This window comes from Macadamia integrifolia, chromosome 8 (genome assembly GCF_013358625.1).
Source record: "Macadamia integrifolia cultivar HAES 741 chromosome 8, SCU_Mint_v3, whole genome shotgun sequence".
Classification (NCBI taxonomy): Eukaryota; Viridiplantae; Streptophyta; class Magnoliopsida; order Proteales; family Proteaceae; genus Macadamia; species Macadamia integrifolia.
In genome coordinates this window covers 8821825-8843065 of record NC_056564.1, presented here as the reverse complement: position 1 = coordinate 8843065, position 21241 = coordinate 8821825, and the positions used below count along the sequence as shown (strand labels likewise).

General features: G+C 34.2%; 1 long non-coding RNA gene across 1 annotated transcript; it reads right to left on the bottom strand.

Annotated features, from left to right (window-relative positions):
- Window positions 1–9578: 9578 nt before the first annotated feature.
- On the bottom strand, window positions 9579–14742 carry LOC122086125. Its single transcript, XR_006142334.1, has 7 exons — window positions 14610–14742; window positions 14050–14117; window positions 13926–13968; window positions 13163–13275; window positions 11709–11759; window positions 10479–10568; window positions 9579–9923 (listed from the first exon to the last, which is right to left on the bottom strand). It is a non-coding gene; the product is annotated as an uncharacterized LOC122086125 (long non-coding RNA).
- Between the last annotated feature and the right edge of the window lie 6499 nt (window positions 14743–21241).

Below are 21241 nucleotides of genomic sequence, written 5' to 3'. Positions count from 1 at the left end.
ACTTGCTACCTTTGCCCATAAGAAAACCACTTAACATAAATTACATAGAACACAAACAAAGCTTGCAACTGTATAAACAGTGATCAACACAAATGCGATCGATTATTTTTTGGGTAATTTACAATGCCATCCCCTAGAGAATGCTAGTATTATAGGAACACCCCTCTCTTTCACTAAATTAGACTCAGACCCCCTGTCGTCAGTCACTGTTAAGAAATACACCTTATTTATTGATGTCAGCTATTATATATTTTTTTAAATACCAAAATGCCCTTATTAAAGATGAAGTACCTAATATACCCATCTAATAACTCCCCATCTCCATCCCCATCCCCATCCCCATCCCCAACCTATCTTAACCTTCAACACTAAAACTTCTTTTGATCAATTTGGGATTTATTTAAGTAACAGAGACTAAAGAGAGCCGCGAAGAATGCTTATCATCATTTGCGACTCCGGAGATATAATCCTTGGCCTCAGTTTCGAATATTCCGGTGCTAAATACGCTGGTGAGAATGCTTCTAAGCTTAAATCTGTTGGAAAATCAGCCCCGGTGAAATTATAGAACACATGACCTCTCCTGTATCCCATTTCCCAACTCTCTTTTTTTTTTTTTTAATCTGCAAAAAGAGAAAAGAAGGAAGGAAAGAGTTAAGAAATTCAAAAGCAATTTATTCCTAAAGGTTGTCGTTTCTTTTGTTCTGTTTCTTCCTGTTTTCTGTTGGAAAAGATATTGGAATTATTTCCATCTTCTTATGTTTCTATGTTCTTTTGCAAAGGATTATCCCAATTGTAGATTCCCCCGGCTCAAGGAAAGTGTAAAATTTCATATTTTTTTCTTCTTTCAAATCAATCTTTTTGTTTTCCCCTTTCGAATTTTGAATTATTCCTGTTTCCTTGTGTTAACTTCATTGGGTGAATGATTCTACCAAGTTCTCCAGGATTCTGAATCTCTGATTGATTCCCTGTCAGTTCTCGGTGGATTTGGTGTTGTAGACTTGTAGCGACCCAGAACCTGCGAATCTTCATCTTTTCCCAAGCCTTATGGTAAGATTCTTGTGTTCATTTCCTAAATTTGAACAAATTGGAATTGAATCGTTGGACGAAGGTGAAGGTGAAGACGGAAGCTCTGAAGAGAATGAACCTATTTTAGTCAGAAGGGTACAACAGTCATTTCAACTCTTCACTTAACAGTGACTGACGTCAAGGGGTCTGAGTCTAATTTGGTGAAAGAGAAGGAGTGTTCCTATAATATTGGCATTCTCCAAGGGGTGGCATTGTAAATTACCCTTATTTTTTTTTTATTTGGATGTGTTCTTCTGGGAGCGTGGCCCCTACCCCAGTCAATTAGAGAGTATATGGGGGCGGGGATCATCATCCGGCTCCTCGGTGGCTGGAGAGGCCAGTGAGGGTCCTGTTTGTTGGATGGACTTGGCATGCACCCCAATATATAGCTAGGGTCCATCTTCCCAGAAGGACCTTCCTTGGCTCTTAACACCATCGACCAAGAGGTGTGATGGTCATTTCACACCTTTTGTGTTTGGAGTACACGTGTTCAATTAAATAAAAGGTTACAACAATCCCCCACCCCCAAAAAAAAAAATAATAATAATAATAATAAATAAAGTTACAAGAGGGTTTAAGTTTGGCCTTGATGGTCCAAACAAGGTTAAGATTTCTGACCTGAGGCCCAACTCGGCCTTGATGTTAACATTGATTTATATGATATAATTTAGGATTGTCAGCCATCTATTTATTTATTTTTTTGGTGCAACCTATCCATTTATTTAAAATAATGAAATCTAAGTTATTGATTCTTATGGTCAAGTGTCGTGACATCTATTATTGTATTGCAATCCATAATTTTGATTGTGCATTGATCATTTGATATATTGGTGCTTTATTTATTTATTTTAATAAATGGATAAGACACAAATAATAGAAATAATGTCAATTGGGGTTAGTGTGACCTTGGAAAAAAATTAGAGCCAATTAGGGCTGGGTTGGCTTGGCTTGGGCTTGGGTTTAGTTTTGGAGGCCTAGGTTGGGTTGAGGTTGTAAGAAACATGGCCGTATTTCATCTTTAGTTGCAACCCTTAATCCCACCATGAATGTTGTGAGCCGTTGATCATGACACATAAAATCTGACCCGTTAAAATTTTACCAGTTCATGTTACTTTATACTAAAAGGTAAAAAAGGCAGCCGGTTGGGACTTGGGTCTCCAAACAAGGGTTGTCAATCCCAAGCCCACACCGATTTGACCGGTTGGGTTCGACCATTTAAAGACTGGCTTGGCTTGCACCAATTATTAAATATGGTCACAACACGTTAATAAACTAGTACACAATGCAAAGGGGTAAGCCCAACAAAGCCCGACATGCCCAGCCTGTTTATAAGCCTGGCTCGACCTAAACATTTATATGTATATGTATTTTTTTAATAGAATAGGATTATATTGATATTATATTTTTTTAATAGAATAGGATTATATTGATATTATATTTTTTTAATAGAATAGGATTTATTGATATTATATTTTCTTAATAGAATAGGATTATATTGATATTTTTATTAATTATCGAATATAATTAAGTGTAATATCTTTTCTAAAAGATTGATTATTTAGTATAATATATTCATTTTTTTTTTTAAATTCAAGACAATTAAAGGCCGTTTAAAACCCGTTTAAGGTTTTATTGGTACATTACCCCGTCTAAAGTTCAATTATAACCTAATTAGTCTGATTAAGAGAAGCCCGATTAAAATCCGAAATCTAATCGAACTTGACACAAGACCAACCAAGATCGACTTACTCTTTAAATTGGTAGATCACAAAGTCAGATATCAAGCCAAATCTTTTCTGGCTTCGAAGGAGGCTCCTCTTTTGATGAATTAATGAAAATAACCTTGCAAATTTCTGGCAATACAAATTACAAAGGTATATGCAATAGTCATAGACCGTGAGCTGCCATTTCTTGCTTGCCTGCACAACTACCTAAAAAATAAAAACCATGGTACATTGATAGTAAAGAATTTACTATTAGAGAAGCCCCTTTACTATGGTAAAGCCGCAACTGAAAAGAGACGTTTATCACTAGAAAACTTCCATTACCTTCAACTCCTCTCCAATCGCTCAATTATTGATCCAAAGGTTGGAAGGTTTTGGACATGTATCACAATATATGGCACTTATTCCCCAAGACCTCCCAGCCTAATTGGGCACCCTATTAACTACAATATTTTTCAAAAATTTCACCGCTCGCCAACTGGTTCTCCAGCCCCAAATGTTCACGTAAGCTACTCCAAAATTATTAGGTTTCGATACAAAGATTATAAATACCTTGAGCCTTAACCCATGCTCCGCCTGTATCCTTACTCCTTGCAGTGTGTAAGACTTTGAACTGTATTAAGGTCTAAGGATATGTTTGATAACTAAGAAAGAGAAGACATAATAAGACAAAAAAAGTAAGATCACATAATGATTTTTTTATATGTTTATCTTTTTTTTTCCAATATTTATTTTTTATTTTTTATTTTTTTTTTTAACTATCAAAGATAGCCTTAAATAAAAGCAATGTTTAAATGAATATTCGGAAGGGTATGGAGGAAAATTAATTGCTTCGTGATTGATATATCTGTTGAAATTGGTGAAAGAGGAATGTAGGTCATGGACTCATGGTACACTTACTATAATAATAGGCAACCTTATTAATTAATTGTGATAAAACTGTTTTACATAAAATAGTACTAGTACTAGTAACCATCAATGTATATGTCTAATTCTCAATACACTCCCTATTAATAATATCTTGAATTATAAAATTAGATTTTTATACCTCACGAAATCATATAATTATTTCAGCAATTCCATCTAAATAATAACTTGAATTTTAATAATTAATCGTCGGCTAATTCTTATATGTAACTGTCGGCAATTCCATCTAAAAAAAAAAGAAAAAATAGATCTTGAGTTTTATAACCTTTTGACAACTGACGAGATTAAAAACTGAAGAGCTCAGATATTAGTAAAAGATGTTAAGCTTGTTGTGTGATCATGATTCATGACACTTTCACCATTGGATTTTTTTTTTTTTTTTTGGGGGGGCTATCCTGTATCCTCTATGGATTTTTAATAGTGGGAACAACATTTTTTTTTTTTTTGACAAATAAAGAAAGAAAATGGGACTTAAATTTGTAGCATCAATGCTCCCTAAGTGAGGGTTGGGTGTTAGTTTTGGGGTTGGGTTCTTCTATTGTGTAATAGAGGTGGCAAGGCAGATCCAACACTCTGGAGTGTCTTGAGGCGCGTGCATGGGTGTTGGGTTCCGTGCTAGGACACTCGAGGGCATTAAATCTGTGTTCTCACCTCTATTGCGCAATGGAAGAGTCAGATCCTTATTTTTGTCCTTTGATAACAAATTTTTTGTCAATAGTACTAGTTCGTTTGTGGGCCAGAGCCAAAAATATATTATATACATAAAAAAATAATGGGATAGCATTCCATGGCCACGAACTAGTATAAGATTTTGCAACCGAAAAGCATACATTGGTACCATGATTTTAGTGCACAGTTTTAGATTGGGTATCAAATCATCTTCTAAACCAACAGGATACCAGTATGATATTGGATGAATCAGATGTATTGTACTTTGTATGAAATGTATCTACAAGACCTAAATTATCAACTGATTCTCCAAGAACATAGAAAATTCGTTTGAGTCACTCCACCGACTAAAACACTTAGAGGAGCCCCCGTGTCAATCACTTCCATTCCCCTCATCAGGCCATCTATAGCTCTCATAGCTACAGCTCTAACTCGATTGTTGAGCCCAGCACTGATCTCGTATGGGGGTGCGTGGGCTATGGTTCGACCCAATCGATCGCGACTTGATAGATTGACCCGCAACTTGGAGGAGTATATAATGTACTATCGTCTTGTTGAGCAAGTCATTGTAATTTTGGGAGTTTTTTGAACTAAGGTTTCAGAGCGAGTTTTCGCGCCGCTGCTTGGGTGTAATCTCTCTTCCACATATTGAAACATCTTCTTCTTCGCCTAAGAACATAGCAAATCACATCGGTGTGTGAACCTTGTTAAATCTCTATGCATTGTGCGGATTTGTCTTTGTTTGTTTTCATATTAGTTTGTGTTTGCTTTAACATATATATATATATATATATATATATGATTTAGTGTTTCACCCCTTGTACAATATCAGAATCATTGGTTAATTAATGATATCGATTTGGATCGCCTAATACACGATGTTTCCTATATTGATTCCTCAAACCATTTTGGGATCATGGTTCTAAGTATCAGTATCCGGGTGATTTGCATCGATTTGACAAGACTCCAATCTTAAAATTTGACTGATACTTTATCGGTTGAATAGTACAAATTAGGGATAAGAAAATTTAAAAAATCATTTTTCTTTTTCCATTTTTCTTGGAAAAGCAGAGATATTTCTGTCTAATATAGGTGATCCAATATCGTAATGAATTTGGAAATTACCGATACCTATTTTGACACCATGCACATAGGTAAAATGGTACTGTGATATATCGGTCAATTCTAACTAAAAAAAAAAAATCGGTAGATGTCTCTCTTCAATGTGGTCAGCTACCTTACTGGTGTGGCCTATACGGTAAAGTTATTGTCAAGAACCACCATTAATATCCGTGCAGACTGCAGAGAGGGTAGCTAGTTGGGATCCGAATCCTCTCCATAGAGTGCATTGCCCATAGAGTGCCCATAGAGGCCTGGGTCTGCGGCACGGGGATGAAATGAATCCATAGTCATAATAAAAGAAGAATAATTTTTACCCTCTTAACCCATTCACTCCCTATTTCGACCTATGCTCGACACCCTAATTGGATCTAGGTCGCCGTGCCAACTCCTTTCAGTCCCTCCGACTCCCATCATCTCATCTCCCACTTGCTGTTTGAAAGGCATGGAAACAAAAAATCCACTTCCTCAGTGCACGTTAGCACGTGCCTGAGCACTAGCTGATCGTAGATCACCCTCGCTTTTGTTCAATTATAAATTTTTAACCACGTTGATGGAGATTTGTAGCATCATTCAAGTAAATACAGATTGAGATCGTAGAAACATGAGCTTGTGTTATAGCTACACCTAATTCCGGACCGGTTAATGCAAGAACTATAAATAAAGGACCAGGATCTCCTATGAAATATAAAATATCATTCATACATAGCATAGTCCAAGCGGACCCACTTAAAATCTTTCGTGCATTAAGCTCAGGAATAAGTTTATTTGCTAATATGATGGCTGGGGTGTTATCAACCACGACTGTTGCAAATTATTTGACTAACCAGCAAAGTGGTGCTAATGACAGAAGACTTAACAATTGAATTTTTAGAGAAACAGAATTCATCCCAAATTTAAGATATTTTTATGGAGGGTTTTACTTGATGGCATCATTTTCAATGTTGTTCTCATTAAATTGATTAACATTTATAAGAGTCGTTCTTTTTTCCATCAAAAAAATGTATCAATTTATCAGAAAAAAAGAAAAAGAAAAAAAAAATTGGCATTTGTTCTTTTCTTGTGATTTTTCTAAACGAATATGTATTATGGATTGGAGTGCTTTTTTGGCTCAAGACTAAAGCTATTTCTGCTGCCCCGATCCTTGATTTTTGTTTATTCCTCGTTGACCATGACCCTAGTGTTCAATTGGACTGCCATTGAGTCTTTGGAGTAATAGCTATTACCTTTTATTTTATTTGGAACCACAAAAATTATTTTTATTTTGTCAAGTAATTATTTTTTTTAATTATTGTAAATCAAATTTATAGAAAGAAAAAGAACGAATATGAAAGTAAAAAATGGCTCAAAAAATCCCAGGACCTCAAAAGAATAGGACTACAAGGCAACAAAAACCAAAACCTAACAAACAACCAGACCAAACAGAAGAGCATTCACCCCATTTATCAATAAACCAATAGTTTTGAAACGATCTCTTCCCCTGAGGATAATGGAATGAAACTGGATTCTCACATTTGTAGTAAACTTAATCCTTATTTGATCATGGAGAACACTTCTAAATGGTTCTGAGATCTTAGATTGTCACCTTTTAGTGACCTTCAACCCCTTTCTCTATCTCCTCGAAATGATTTCAATCATTTTGATGTTTTTACCAAATGCTGCCAACTATATTGATCTTCCTAAGCTTATTACTGTTGCTTTCTTTAAACGACTAACCTTAAACTGGAAGATATTTACATGTAAAGGAGATGCACGCCAACACCCAAAAAAAAAAAAATCATAATTGGAAAATCAGGTTTTACGATTCAACTTGCCTTGCAGGAAAAGCTGGTGATTAGGTCAAACTTAGTCAAGGTGAGTCATGGGGTTTTTTTTACTAGAAATATGAAAAAATCAATAAAAATAAATAAATTATACATAGAAAAAGAAAATGAGCGAATCGTATATCATTGAATTTTGAACTTATACCATTGCAAACATATTCAATAATACAAGTGAACCACTGAAATATTGAACCGGGTTGATAGTATTTTTGAAAACGACTAGACTCCTTGAGTTTATGGTAACTCGCATAAAGAGACCTAGGGCCCATTTGATTTTGTTTCTGCTTTTTCTGTGTTTAGAAACAACATAAAAGGATTTTTTTCGTTTTTGTGCCAAGAAATTATTTTTTGGAATTGCAAAAAGGTTTTTTTATTATTTCCTGAAACGTTTATAATAGTGTAGTCAGGTTCAAGACATGAGTGAAGGCACGATGTTGAAGTTGCAGGTATGCTTCGTGGAGATTAGCTTCAGAAGGATGAAGGCAGTTCAGAACTGTGAGGTTCGCACAACCAGGTTGGAGTCGCCGCTTCTGGATAGAGAGAAATTTCAACAATGGATTGGGAAGATTAGGGTAGGTCAAGTGAAGTATCTGTTTTTTCACAATTTTTGTCCCTCCCATTTGTTCCTCCATTCCTGTTTCTAGACATAAATAGACATAAATTTCTATTTTTGTTTCGAAAACAAGTGAAACGAAATAGAAAAATCAAACGATTTTGTGGTGTTTTTTTGTTCTTGAGCATAGGAAAAATGGAAAAACACGTTTTTAGAAACAAAATCAAATGGGCCCCTAGTTATATTAAATTGGGACAATTCCTGAATGAGTCTTGTCATAATTTGGACTCAATTTGGATAACTAGCTTGAGCCAAAACCTATTTTCCAGCTATGGGTAGAATAGAAAATTTAGAATATATATATATATATATATATACACACACATACTAGTAAATACACACGTGCAAATGTTTGAGTGGCTTTATTTGGTGTGTGTGTGTGTGTGTGTGTGTGTGTGTGTGTGTGTGTGTGTGTGTGAGAGAGAGAGAGAGAGAGAGAGAGAGAGAGAGAGAGATTCGATGGTGTTTTCAAGCAAAAATGGTTATTTTACAAGAATTTTCTGAATGGAATAAATTGAGAAATTTCACACTGTTACAAAGAAGTTAATGTCGCTGCAGATAAGCTGGCAAAGCATGGAGCAAAATCAAAAATTTTTGCCTCATGGTTAACAGTTCCTTCATTTGTTTTATGTGATGTAAGCTGGGAATTTCAGAGAAGACCCAACTTTCGGTTTACAAAGTCATTGTGAATGGGCTAAAAATCTGTTGATGGCCATGCCGAAGGTGGATTTTTAGTTCAATGGTTTTTTTTCTATTGTTTCTCCGTTCTTTGATTATTAATGATATTCTTTGCTGATCTTTAGCACAAAAAAAGAAGTATATGTGCCATCAATTTGAAGATCACCAAATTAATCTTCGTTGTTGTTGGTTTAGTTCTGACATATGAGTCGAACTGAAAGTAAATTTATAAAATAATTCTCTACTTATAGAAGGTGACGTTTTGACATATTGAAAACAATATTTATAGGATTTGTAAAAAGATTGATTTTAAGTGTCAAAAGCAAAATATGTATATGATAGCAAGCACCTTAAAATTGGGTCTTAATCTTGGCGTGCAAGGATTTGGTACCTAAAAATTCCGATCAGTCGTAAGGGTGAAAGAGATATTGTAGTGAATCACCATGGGTATCTTGGTAATTTGATCAAATTAAGGAAAATTAAATGGTTCTCCTTAGCATCAACTTCCTTTCTCCAACTTTCATATTGAAACTGTGGGTTTCTCATTTCATATAATCAAAATTATATAGCATGAGGGATCATGGAAAAATTAGTTGTCGTTGTTAATTCTTATTTGGGAAATTTACTTCATGTGAAGTCTATATCCACCCATCTTCCCTCATCACATCAATGAGAACTTCACCAAGAATTCATAAAAAAAAAATTAAATTATTTCTTGTAATTTATGGTACCCAAATCTTCACTTTTTTTTTTTTTTTTTATAGAAAAAGAAAATTCATATTAAAGATAGAATATCTATGCTCGGGTTAGTACATATGAGATAGGAGTGTTTGGCTACCGAGATCCAAGCTAATTGTTCAACAAAAAGTACCACTTTGTAAAAGTGGATTCCAACTCAATCCCCTAACCTCATTCAAAATACATTTCTCAAGAAAGAACACCTAGTTGGAAAAGCAATACTTTGAAGGTAAAGTTTTTAAAACCTCATTAATATTTGAGTGAACATTTTTGGATTCAACAACACAAGCAGACGATGTCTGTAGAAAGCATAATTCCTTGATAACGCCAGACCATAGAAACAAATAGGGAAAAGCTCATGAGAACCTTGACATGGTCACTCAAATAATGCACATATTTATCTTGCACATTCTACTCTAAATCCACTTACGAGTAGAATGAGCTTCTGGTGACATTGCATACTAAGAGAAGTAAAACAAATCCAACACACACTCCAAAGTCCTTCCCAAATCCCAACTATAGCAAGACTACTTTGGCTCTCCCTGGTAAGTCCACCACATGAGTCTCCTGGATCACAACCACTATTTATATTGGTAGGATTGAAATATGACTGAGATTCACATTAAAGAAAATTATACTACTTAAAAATGGATTTTAATTTATTGAATCTTTAACTTAATATTTATTAAATCAAATTATCCCAAATAAAGATGAAAATTAAAAAACAAACAAAATGGGGCTTTGAACTCTAATTTTTCAGTTAATATCGTGAAATAATTACAAAAAGTCATAACCACTTCCTATAAAATTCGTTTCGAAAACTATTATGATTATCCTATCTAAAGCTAACTATTCCCATGACACTACCATTGAGGTTAAAATGAAAACATAAATAAGGGACTTGGTGGATTTGAACCACCATCCTCTTGAGGCATGGAGTCATTTCTTATACCACAAGTACTCTACCAATTGAACTAAAGACCGATTTTTAAATTATAAAATCCGTGATCAAAGAATGAGGAAAGGAACCTATTGAAAAGATATTTTCAGTAGAAGTTGTAGGGAATTAAATATTTAGACCATCACTTTTAAAACCTTATGAAATAAAATAGAAGAAATAACCTCATTAAACAAGGGATAGATGCAATGCCAGCTCTTCCCATCCAACAAGAAGGAGAAATAGATAAGAGTTGGTCCAGAATTCGATAGTACCTGTGATAAGAGGCATTCAAAGAGTAAGGAATCGAGATAAGGATAATAATTACAATTTTGTACAAAGTGCAATATGACTCCTTAGCCAAAATGTTGTGGTGTTAGGGAACTTTTGTAATATAGACCTTAATAATGACTACTTATTTATTCATATGGTTCGACATACTTCTACTCTTCCTTTTGCCGTCTTTAATCAGATCCGAGTGGCCGACCTTATTAAGTTGGGATAAAGCTGAAATAGTAATAATGCTAACAATGATATAACAAAATGGAAAACAAAAATATGAAAAACTCAAGTTGGAATATGTATATCCACATGAGAAAAATGGTACTAATGAGAAGTCTAGAACCCAAATTCTAAATAGCCATTTAAAAGTATAGAATTGATCCATAATTTTTAGGCTTTCTAGATCCGGTAGTTTGTCAATAAACAATAATGCTTTCCATTTTTAATTGATGAGCCTAAATACTAAATCCAACTCAAAAACTATAATTTTTTCTCTCCAATAGTAGCATTAGTGCCACGGAAGATGTACTACGAAATTTTTTTAAACCATCTAGTTAAAGTTTCCTTGAATATATCAGCTATCTATCTCAACTCCATGCCTATACAAGTTCAAGATACATTAGTTGATAAAATCCAGAGGTATTAAAGAAAAAAAAGACAAAATTTAATACAAAATAGTAACGCACCATAATTAAGCCATTTTATTTGAAAGTACCTGTTTTGAAAATGATTCATAGAATATCATAAGGGGTTCCCTATGAAAAACCAAGCCAGGAACAGTATTATGTAGGACATATTGAAAAAAAAAACCCAAAAAAATTTGAAAATAGGGCATTTTAAGCTCATAATGGAGAAATTTAATCACTTCAAAACCAGAATTTATATGGGGATATTGTAGAAATCCTAACAGGTCCCAACTATGGCTGAAATCTAAGGAGATGCAATACACTTTACAATAGGTTGTACATAGAACAGAGAATGGCCCATAGTTTGTACCCAAAGAGAGTGAGCACAATGGATTTTATATCAGATAATATTAGAATCTTGATATAAACTAAAAGTTGCCATCCCAAACTAAAATGGTCTTAACTTAGGCAGCAAAAGCAAAAATATAGAAACAGATAAAAACTTACTTTGGCAAGCAGACCCTTCCCTGTTTTGTGTGCTCCTGTCAATAGAATTCCCTGCAGAATAAAAACATTTTAAATTGGTATAATGACTAAATTGTTAATTGGTAGAAACAAAGACCATAGGAATGCATAATTGCTAAGGTCATAATTTATTAGCTATCCAGGACCTAACATGGGATTACTTCAGAATAAAGCCTAATTTTCTTAACCAAATGATATAAATAGCAACCTAGTTCATGAGGCTCTTGCGACCACAGGGTCTAGGAGGTAGAAAGGTGAAAATAGTATGGGAAAAATCTCATTCTAGATAACAAAGTGTCATAACAAAGTACATGAGAAAAATACTAAAATTTAGAAAAATATCATGAAATCATTACCGTACCACATTTGAATATATCTTTGATTCTAGTAATTGACGCCGCAAGCTTAAAAAAACAACAAAGATAGGGTTTGTTGTGGCTTACATTTGTATATGCCTAATTAGGCATAGTCTAATTATGCACACATATGGGCATAGTAATTTTCCCATACTCGTTTGGAATAAGACTCACACATAGACAATTGTAGTGATATTTCAAGAAATGGTTCTCATATGAATTGCTTAAATGATCTTCAACTTTGAAATGAAATTCCCTTTCGAGAATCCATTGATCATATCACAGTCTGCATGCATTTTCACTATTTTCTCAAAAGTAATGGAGTACTGAAACATGATATTTTGGCATCGCTATGCTCAACCATAGTCATAACTCTTTCAATAATAGGAGAAAATGGTGCTAGTCTTGATAGAAGGAACCATGAACCAGGTCAATATCTTCTTCATAAAATAAAATAAATAAAATAAATAAATAAATAAATAAAGCAAAGCAATGGAAAAATTATAAAGTTGCAATAGTAGTTGGGGAATATTTCTTTGTATCTACCCAATGCTTCCCCAAATCTATCAAAGTGTCTCTCATCAGGATCTAAACTAAATACATCATGATAATGTGTGGTTTGGCCAAAATATAGAAGACTTGAAAAATGATCCTAATATATGGCACTTATGTTTAGGGGAGGGAAAAGCAATCACCCCAAAACAAAGCACTTCAATTGAATCTGAACGATAGATGAAGATGAAGATAAATCCAAAGTCAAAGATCAATAAAAAATTGAAGTGCACTTAAGAAGACATGAGCATATTTTGCTTCTAAGAGGACAGGAGTGATTATACACATTGAAGATAATAAACTATTAAATCCATTAAAAGCTTAATCCATGCCTCAAATGATACAAATAAATGAAATTGAAGAGAATATTATTTTGAATGCAATTTTCTTCAAGTTTATGGCACAAAAAAAAGGTTAGTAGCAAAGAAGATAAGTAAAAATATATATATATAAAAGCTAAAGATAATTAAAGACAAACTCACTTTGTAGGGCCGATTTGTCTACCATTGAAAATTAAAAACTAAATACCTTGGTCCACGCCGAACAATAGGAATTGAGGAAGTATTCATTTTGCAACCTCCTATCCATGAAAGTGAAATTGACATTGCTTTCCTCCTTTGAGGCACTTTAGAATGTGAAGCCTATAAATGGGAAATGGAGACGTTCAATGCTCAATATTTTCTATTAATGCTTCCCCTAGATTACAAACATATGTCAGGGACTAAGGACCAGTTCTAAGTCCCCAAAAGTTTCAGAGTATCACAGAGTGCCCTTTTCTTCAAATATTATTCAATGAAAGAAGTAGATAAATTGTGGAACTTTGAATATGGTGTACCTAACCAAATTAAAAGACACACCTACTCAGCTAGAGTTATTGGGTTTGTCTAATTGCACAATCTACCTTTGATTTTTAATTTTTACTTCAAAAAAGGGAACAATCCAAATTGAAGAATTGATAAGAAGATAAGAAAAAAAGCAAGGATCTTGAGGCTAGGACTTAGGACTTTGGACATAGGAGCTAAGAAGAACATTCAAATGCCAAGTGGAGATGATAGATTTTTAAAGCAAGGGGGAATGGGACATTGCCGGACAAGTTGGTTTCCAACACTCCCCCTGAGCTTAATATTGACATATTGGTTCCTGATAATCCAAAACCAAGAACCTAACAAAGATTTATAAGGGATCATCTAAGAACATGTTCCAACTACCTTGTTCAGTTTTAAATCAACATGCCAATTAGAGAATCAAACTTGAATATGTGAATAATATGAAGGGCCAGCATGCAACTTACGTTTGATGCCCATAATTTAATCCCTGTTAGTTCCGCTAATGACCTGAAAATCAAGCTCAAAATTTTATATTTTAAAATTGATTGCAAAAAAACAAAGTCATATGAAGAGGGGAAAAAAACATACCAATGCAGGCTTCAACCAAGAAAACAATTCACTCGACAAAGCTAAGGAGACACAATCCGCAGGAGTTCCTATTCAAAGAATCAAAACTCAAAAGGCAAAACCAAAGTGAAATTAGTGCAATACACTAAGGCACTATTATTTTCTATTTGCAGAGATTTATAGCAAACAATGCGAGGTTCAGAGAGGCGAATGGGTTTGGTCATTGGGTAGTCAAAAGACCCCCATGTGACTTGGGGAGGCGTAGATGAGGGTAGAGGAACAGTCTTCCAGGGATCTTCCTTCTCCGATCACGAGGGGTCTCTCTCTCTTTTAATCTCAAAACAAAACCAATACGATATGAAAAACCCCTGTTTGCATAAGTATCTATGGCCCCTGCAACCCACTATCATCCTCCCAAGGAGAAGAGAACTTCATCCATCTCTATGTGCCCTAATATCTCTCTTTCATAATGAAAATAAAAGAAAATAATCAAGCAAATAAAAGCCTAAGAACTACCATGATAAGTTTCGCTACATTAGAATCGAAGGAGTCGAATTAATGGGGGAAGTCAGATTTCTTACCCTTTACTTTTCTGGTCTGGTTGTTTGACTTGCAAAAAAACCTTGTATCGAAGGAGAAGGGAGTATGCCGCAGTTTTGCAGAGACGATGTCGTTGCCTCAATAGTTTCAAACTATGGTCAAATTTGTATTTTCAATTGGTCATTTTGAAATTTAGTGTTTAGTCTTTTGTAACAAAATGTCTTTTTTAAAATTACATTTTTTTCCTCCCAAAAGTGTTTTTTCCATTTTGTCTTTTAGCACTAGTGAAGTAGAAAGGAATTAAAACTTCTCACAAGGTTTAGTCTCACAATGGTTAGAGATGAAAGAAAACTTGGAGATATATATAGGAATGTTTGTTAAGGGTGCAAGCCCTTTAGAGAAGCACTCTTCCTTGTCATATGTGTGTGTGGGGGCACCTAAGGTGCTTTTGAATCGCGTAGGGACAAGACTTCAATGTACATGCACCTGTACGTAGAATCATGTACTCTTTCCCATAAGTGAATGTATCCTTCCAGTACTTGTACAGGTGTACCCATTCGTATAGAGGCCTACATTCAATATATACAAGTATTCTATCTGTATTCGGGTACGGGAATACTATGAAAGTTTTTTACTCTCTGTTTACTACAAGTGCTTCTGTTTTCTGTTTTGCTCGTTGTTACTATTTTCACTTTGAATTTATGAGTATTACCTTCGGCATACCTGTGAGAATTGCTTATTGGAGTGCACCTTAAGCAATTGGAGAGTTGCTTCATCTTGGAGGTGAGAACGTAGGGTCAACTCGCTTGCATATAATTATACGGGGCATTCAAATACCTTAAGGAGAGTATACATACTATACGATTCAACTCTATAGACAATTTCTGCTGCTGTTTCAAAAGGATTGCTTGAACAAATAAGTCATCTTTTACTTGTATATATATTTTTATTAATATAATAGTTTATCAAAGTCTTATACCTATTGCCTGGTTATTGTTTTCGTTACAATCTTAAGGTATTTGAAACTAGGTATATGGCTATGGAAAATGATACGGATTCTGATACACCTAATGCAAATGCTGAAATTAATGGAAGTGGAGCCACACCAACTTTACCTACCAATGCTGATATACCAATTCCTATTATCAACTTTGCTCCACCATTACTACCTACTTACTTTTCAACACCCACCAATGTTGTGCCTACAGTTGGATCACTTCAACCTATCATGGAGAAGATGATGATTGTTTCTGAATTTGAAAAAATTGACTAATTCAGTGGTCAAAATTTCAAAAGGTGGAAGCAAATGCTTCTATTAGCTTTGTCTCATATTGGGGTTGCTTTTGCATTGACTGAATCCAAGCCGCAATAAAGTGAGGATTTTGAACTTGAAGCAAAAATACTTGCTTGGGTGGAGGCCGATTTTGAATGCAAGAATCGAATTTTGAATGCACTTTCACTTGAGTTATATAATGTTCATAATTCTTTTGAAAGTGCATACATGATATGGGATGCTCTATCCAAGAAGTACACTCTTGAGGATGAAATGAGTATCAAGTATGTGGTGACCAACTTTCTTAATTTTGTTATGTTTGATGGAGAGGACATCTCCTCTTAGATTGACAAATTTTAGGTACTTGTTGGAAAGCTAGCAAAGGAGAATATCATTCTACCGGATGCATTTGTCACTGGTTTATTGATTGATAAACTCCTTTCTTCTTGAAACCCATTTAAGTTAAGCATGAAGCACAAGAGAAAGGAGTGGACCTTTGAACAAGTTGTAGTCCAGATAAAAATTGAAGAAATGAACCATGCAAAAGACAAGGCTATTGAGACTCCCAATCTCAAAGCAAATTTGGTTGAAATAGAGAAGCAAGGAAATTCTGAGAAGGGCCTTCATGTTAAGAATGACAAATCTTTCAAGAAAAATAAAGGTATTTGCTTCTTTTGTGAAAAACCAGGTCATTTCAAGAAGGATTGCAGGAGCAAAAATAAATGGCCTGAAACTGCTAAGATTAATCTCATTGAAAGTGAGATTTTTACTGCAACGATAATAGAGGTTAATATGGTTGAAAAACCAACGGATTGGGTACTTGATACTAGTGTTACAAGGCACATCAGTGGAGATCGAAGTTCCTTTTCTAAGTACTCTGCTATAAAAATTGATGACAAGTTCTTCATGGGAAATTTACAATCTTCAAGTGTGGTTGGAAAAGGTCAAGTGACAATCAAACTTATTTCTGGAAAGACACTTGTTTTGAAAAATGTACTCCATGTTCCGGATATAAGGAGAAATCTGATTTTAGGGCCACTTCTAAACATGACCGGGTTTAAGCTATCTTTTGAGCCAGATAAAATTGTATTGTTGAAAATGATGTATTTATGGGGAAAGGCTATTTGAGTGATGATTTATTTGTATTAAGTGTATCTAGAATTTTTAATGAAATGTCAAGTTCTTCTGTTTACTTTGTTGACTTCTATGATTTATGACATGGTAGATTAGGACATTGTAGTGCTCCTTATATTAATAAAATGTGTAAATTAGGATTGCTTAAAAATAAAATTAAGCCTTCTCTAGACAAGTGTCCCACTTGTATATAGGCCAAGTTTACCAAAAAAACTCATAAATCTATTGTTAGGCAAAGTGGTTTACTAAACTTAATACATAGTGATTTAATTGATTTTAAGTCATATGAATCAAGGGGTGGTAAAAAATATATTGTGACTTTTATTGATGATTATTCAAGATTCACCATGTTGTATTTACTTAATTCAAAAGATGAAGCAAGAAATACTTTTATATCATACAAAACTGAAGTTGAAAATCAACTTGGAAAGAAAATTAAAAGGCTTAGGAGTGATAGAGGTACATAATATTTTGGCATAAATGAATTTTGTGAAAATCATGGTATAATTCATGAAATTTCAATCCCTTATCAACTTGAATCAAATGATATAGCAGAAAGAAAAAACTGAACATTAAAAGAGATGATGAATTCTATATTAATTAGTTCAGATTTATTGCTTGATATGTGGGGGTGAAGCAATTCTATTTGCTTGCTATATTTTAAATAGGGTACCCCACAAGAAGATTAGTATGCTACCAATTGAATTATGGTATGGTAGAAAAGATAGTATAAATCATTTAGAAGTATGAGACTGTTTATCAAAGGTGGTAATTACTGGACCAAAGAAAAGAAAACTAAGGCCTAAAACTTTTGATTATGTATCTATTGGATATGCAAAGCATAGTTCTGCATATCGTTATATGGTTCTCAAAACCATAGATGATGTGTGTGAAGAAAATGATATTGTAAAATCCAGGAATGTTGAATTTTTTGATAATATTTTTCCTTTTAAGTCAAACTTATAATTATGTAAAGAAAATGTTGATGACTTAAGCATAGGAAAAGACTTAATTTTAGAAGAAGAAATGTCAAAAGGAAGTAATCCTACATCAAATGAAAATGAAGCAAGTCAATTAATAAGAAGAGACAAAAAAAAGTCTACTTGATTGGCTTATAGACAATGATCCTCTTACATATAAAGAAGCAATAACATCTCAAAATGCGGTATTCTGGAAAGAAACTATAAAAAGTGAAATAGATTCCATTTTATCCAATTATACTTGGGAACTAATTGATTTGCCACTAGGGTATAAAGTGTTAGACACTAAGTGGATATTTCGAAAGAAATTAAAATCGGATGGATCACTTGATAAGTTTAAAGCTAGACTTGTTGTTAAATGTTTTAGACAAAAGAAAAATATAGATTATTTTGACACTTTTACTCCAGTTGCTAGAATTACTACAATACGAGTAATAATAGCAATGGCTTCTATCTATAATTTAGTAATACACCAAATGGATGTGAAGACAACATTTTTAAATGAAGACTTAGGAGAAGAAATATACATTAAACAACCTGAAGGGTATACGGTATCTGGAAAGGAACAAAATTTGTAAACTAGTAAAATCACTATATGGACTGAAACAAACATCAAAACAATGGTATGCTAAACTTGATATAGTATTAATATCAAATGGCTTTATTGTAAATGATGCTGAAATATGTTTATATAGTAAATTTCATCAAGGTAAATGTGTATCTATACTTCTTTATGTGGATGACATGTTAATCATTGGTACAAATTTGGATATTGTTATGCAAGCTAAAAGTCTATTGATGTCTAATTTTGATACAAAATGTTTGGGTGATGCTGATGTTATTCTTGGTATCAAGTTAATCAGGAAAGAAATGGAGATAATCTTATCTCAAGCATATTATGTGGAAAGTATGCTTAAAAAGTATAATTATTATGACTCACCAAAGATCAAGACACCTTTAGAGATGAGATGCCATTTACAAAATTATTTGGGTGAACCAATAAATCAAAAGAAATACTCACAAGTTATTGGTTCTGTTTCATATTTGATGAATTGCACCAGGTCAGATATAGCATTAGCAGTTGGAAAGTTGAGTCAACCCACTCACAATCCAAATAAAGAGCATTGCCCTAGACAGACTAATGAGATATCTAAAGGGTATTACAAATTATGGTCTTCATTACAGTGGTAATCCTATTGTTTTGGAAAGCTATTATGATGCTAATTGGATATCAGATACAAATGAATCTTTAGCAACTAGTGGATACATGTTCACACTAGGTGGTGGAGTGGTTTCATGAAAATCAGTTAAACAATCCTTTGGTACAGGATCCACCATGGAAGTGGAATTTATAGCTTTAGAAAAGGCTAGAACTAATGCCGAGTGGCTTAGAAATCTAGTGGCAGATTTTCCATTGTGATCAAAACTAGTGCCTTCTATATCACTTCATTGTGATAGTCAGGCAGCCATAGCTAAAGCAAAAAGCATGGTATACAATGGAAAAATGAGACATATTCGTCTAAGACATAATCTAGTAAGGCAGTACATAAATGAATGGATAATAGCTATTGATTTTGTGAAATTAGAAAATAATTTAGCCGATATGTTCACAAAACCAATGCCTACTAAGGTTATACATGATTCATCTAAAGGAATGAGCTTAAGGCATGTGTCATAGGTCATGTGATGGACACCCAACCTATGTGAAGAGGTTAAATCTTGAATTAGGCTCAAAAGGAACAAACGAAGTCACTGGATGACCTACTTAGTACTACTACTCAATTGCTTTATCTGGCTAGATGGTAAAGTAGTACCACCACAAAGAAAAGATGATGAGTTATAAACTCTTAAATAAGCCGAATCTCACGAAGTGTGGGGGTGTGTTAACTGTGGTGCACATTATGAGCTGACTTAAATGGATGTAGGGGTGTGGCCGCCAATCAATGAGAATTTTAAAGGTGAATTCTCTAAACATCCATGAGACCAAGATAGGGGACACAGCCGGTAAAAAATGTCCAATATTATCATGTTAAAGGTTGTCTCAAACGTTGACTGATAGGATATGGATGGTGATCTAGCCGGCTACACAGATGAGGAAAGGTTCAAGAAGTCTAACTTCACCCGTACTCTGTAGCGTAGTTTATCAGACCTAATGTAGGTTCAAGTCCTGAAGACACCTGCAACGATGTGTCCTATATTTAATATACTCAGTTATTCTATTTTTCGATTTTATCGATATTTTGAAACTTGTGGGGGAATTGTTGGAATTTAAGTTTCAAACTATGGTCAAATTTGTCTTTTCAAATGGTCATTTTGAAATTTAGCTTTTAGTCTTTTGTAACAAAAGGTTTCCTTTTAAATCTCAGTTTTCCCTCCCAAAAGTGTTTTTTCCATTTTGTCTTTAGCACTTGTGAAGTAGAAAGGAGCTGAAACTTCTCACAAAGTTTAGTCCCACATTAGTTAGAGATGAAAGAAAACTTGGACATATATATATATATGAATGTTTGTTAAGGGTGCAAGCCCTTTAGAGAAGCACTCTCCTTTGTCATGTGTGTGTATGTGGGGATTCCTAAGGTGCTTTTGAATCCCGCGCGCGTCGAGTCGGGCCGTGCCCGAGGTCGAGTATGGGTGTGGGTGTTTCAAAGAACCTACTTTTTGCTACATGTAATTTTTTGGCTTGGCTCCATACTTTTCCTTAAATGATATATACATATTAATGAATAATGTACATAAGTATGTACATGCACCTGTACGTAGAATCATGTACCCTTTCCCATAAGTGAATGTACCATTCCCATACAAAGAGATACATGTATACATATGGGTACCTATACAGGTGTACCCATTCGTATACAGAGGCCTACATTCAATACAAGTATTCTGTCTGTATTCGGGTACTGGAATACTGTGAAAGTTTTTTTACTCTATGTTTACTACAAGTGCTTCTGTTTTCTGTTTTGCTCTCTGTTACTGTTTTCACTTTGAATTTCTGAGTATTACCTTCGGACATACCTGTGGGAATTGCTAATTGGAGTGCACCTTAAGCAATTGGAGAGTTGCTTCATCTTGGAGGTGAGGACATAGGGTCAACCCAGTTGCATATAATTATACAGGACGTTCAAATATCTTAAGGAGAGTATACATACTATATGACTCAACTCTACAGACGATTTCTGGTACTATTTCAAAAGGATTGCTTGAACAAGTAAGTCATATTTTACTTTTATTTATATTTTCATTAATATAATAGTTTGTTAAAGTCTTATTCCTATTGCTTGGTTATTGT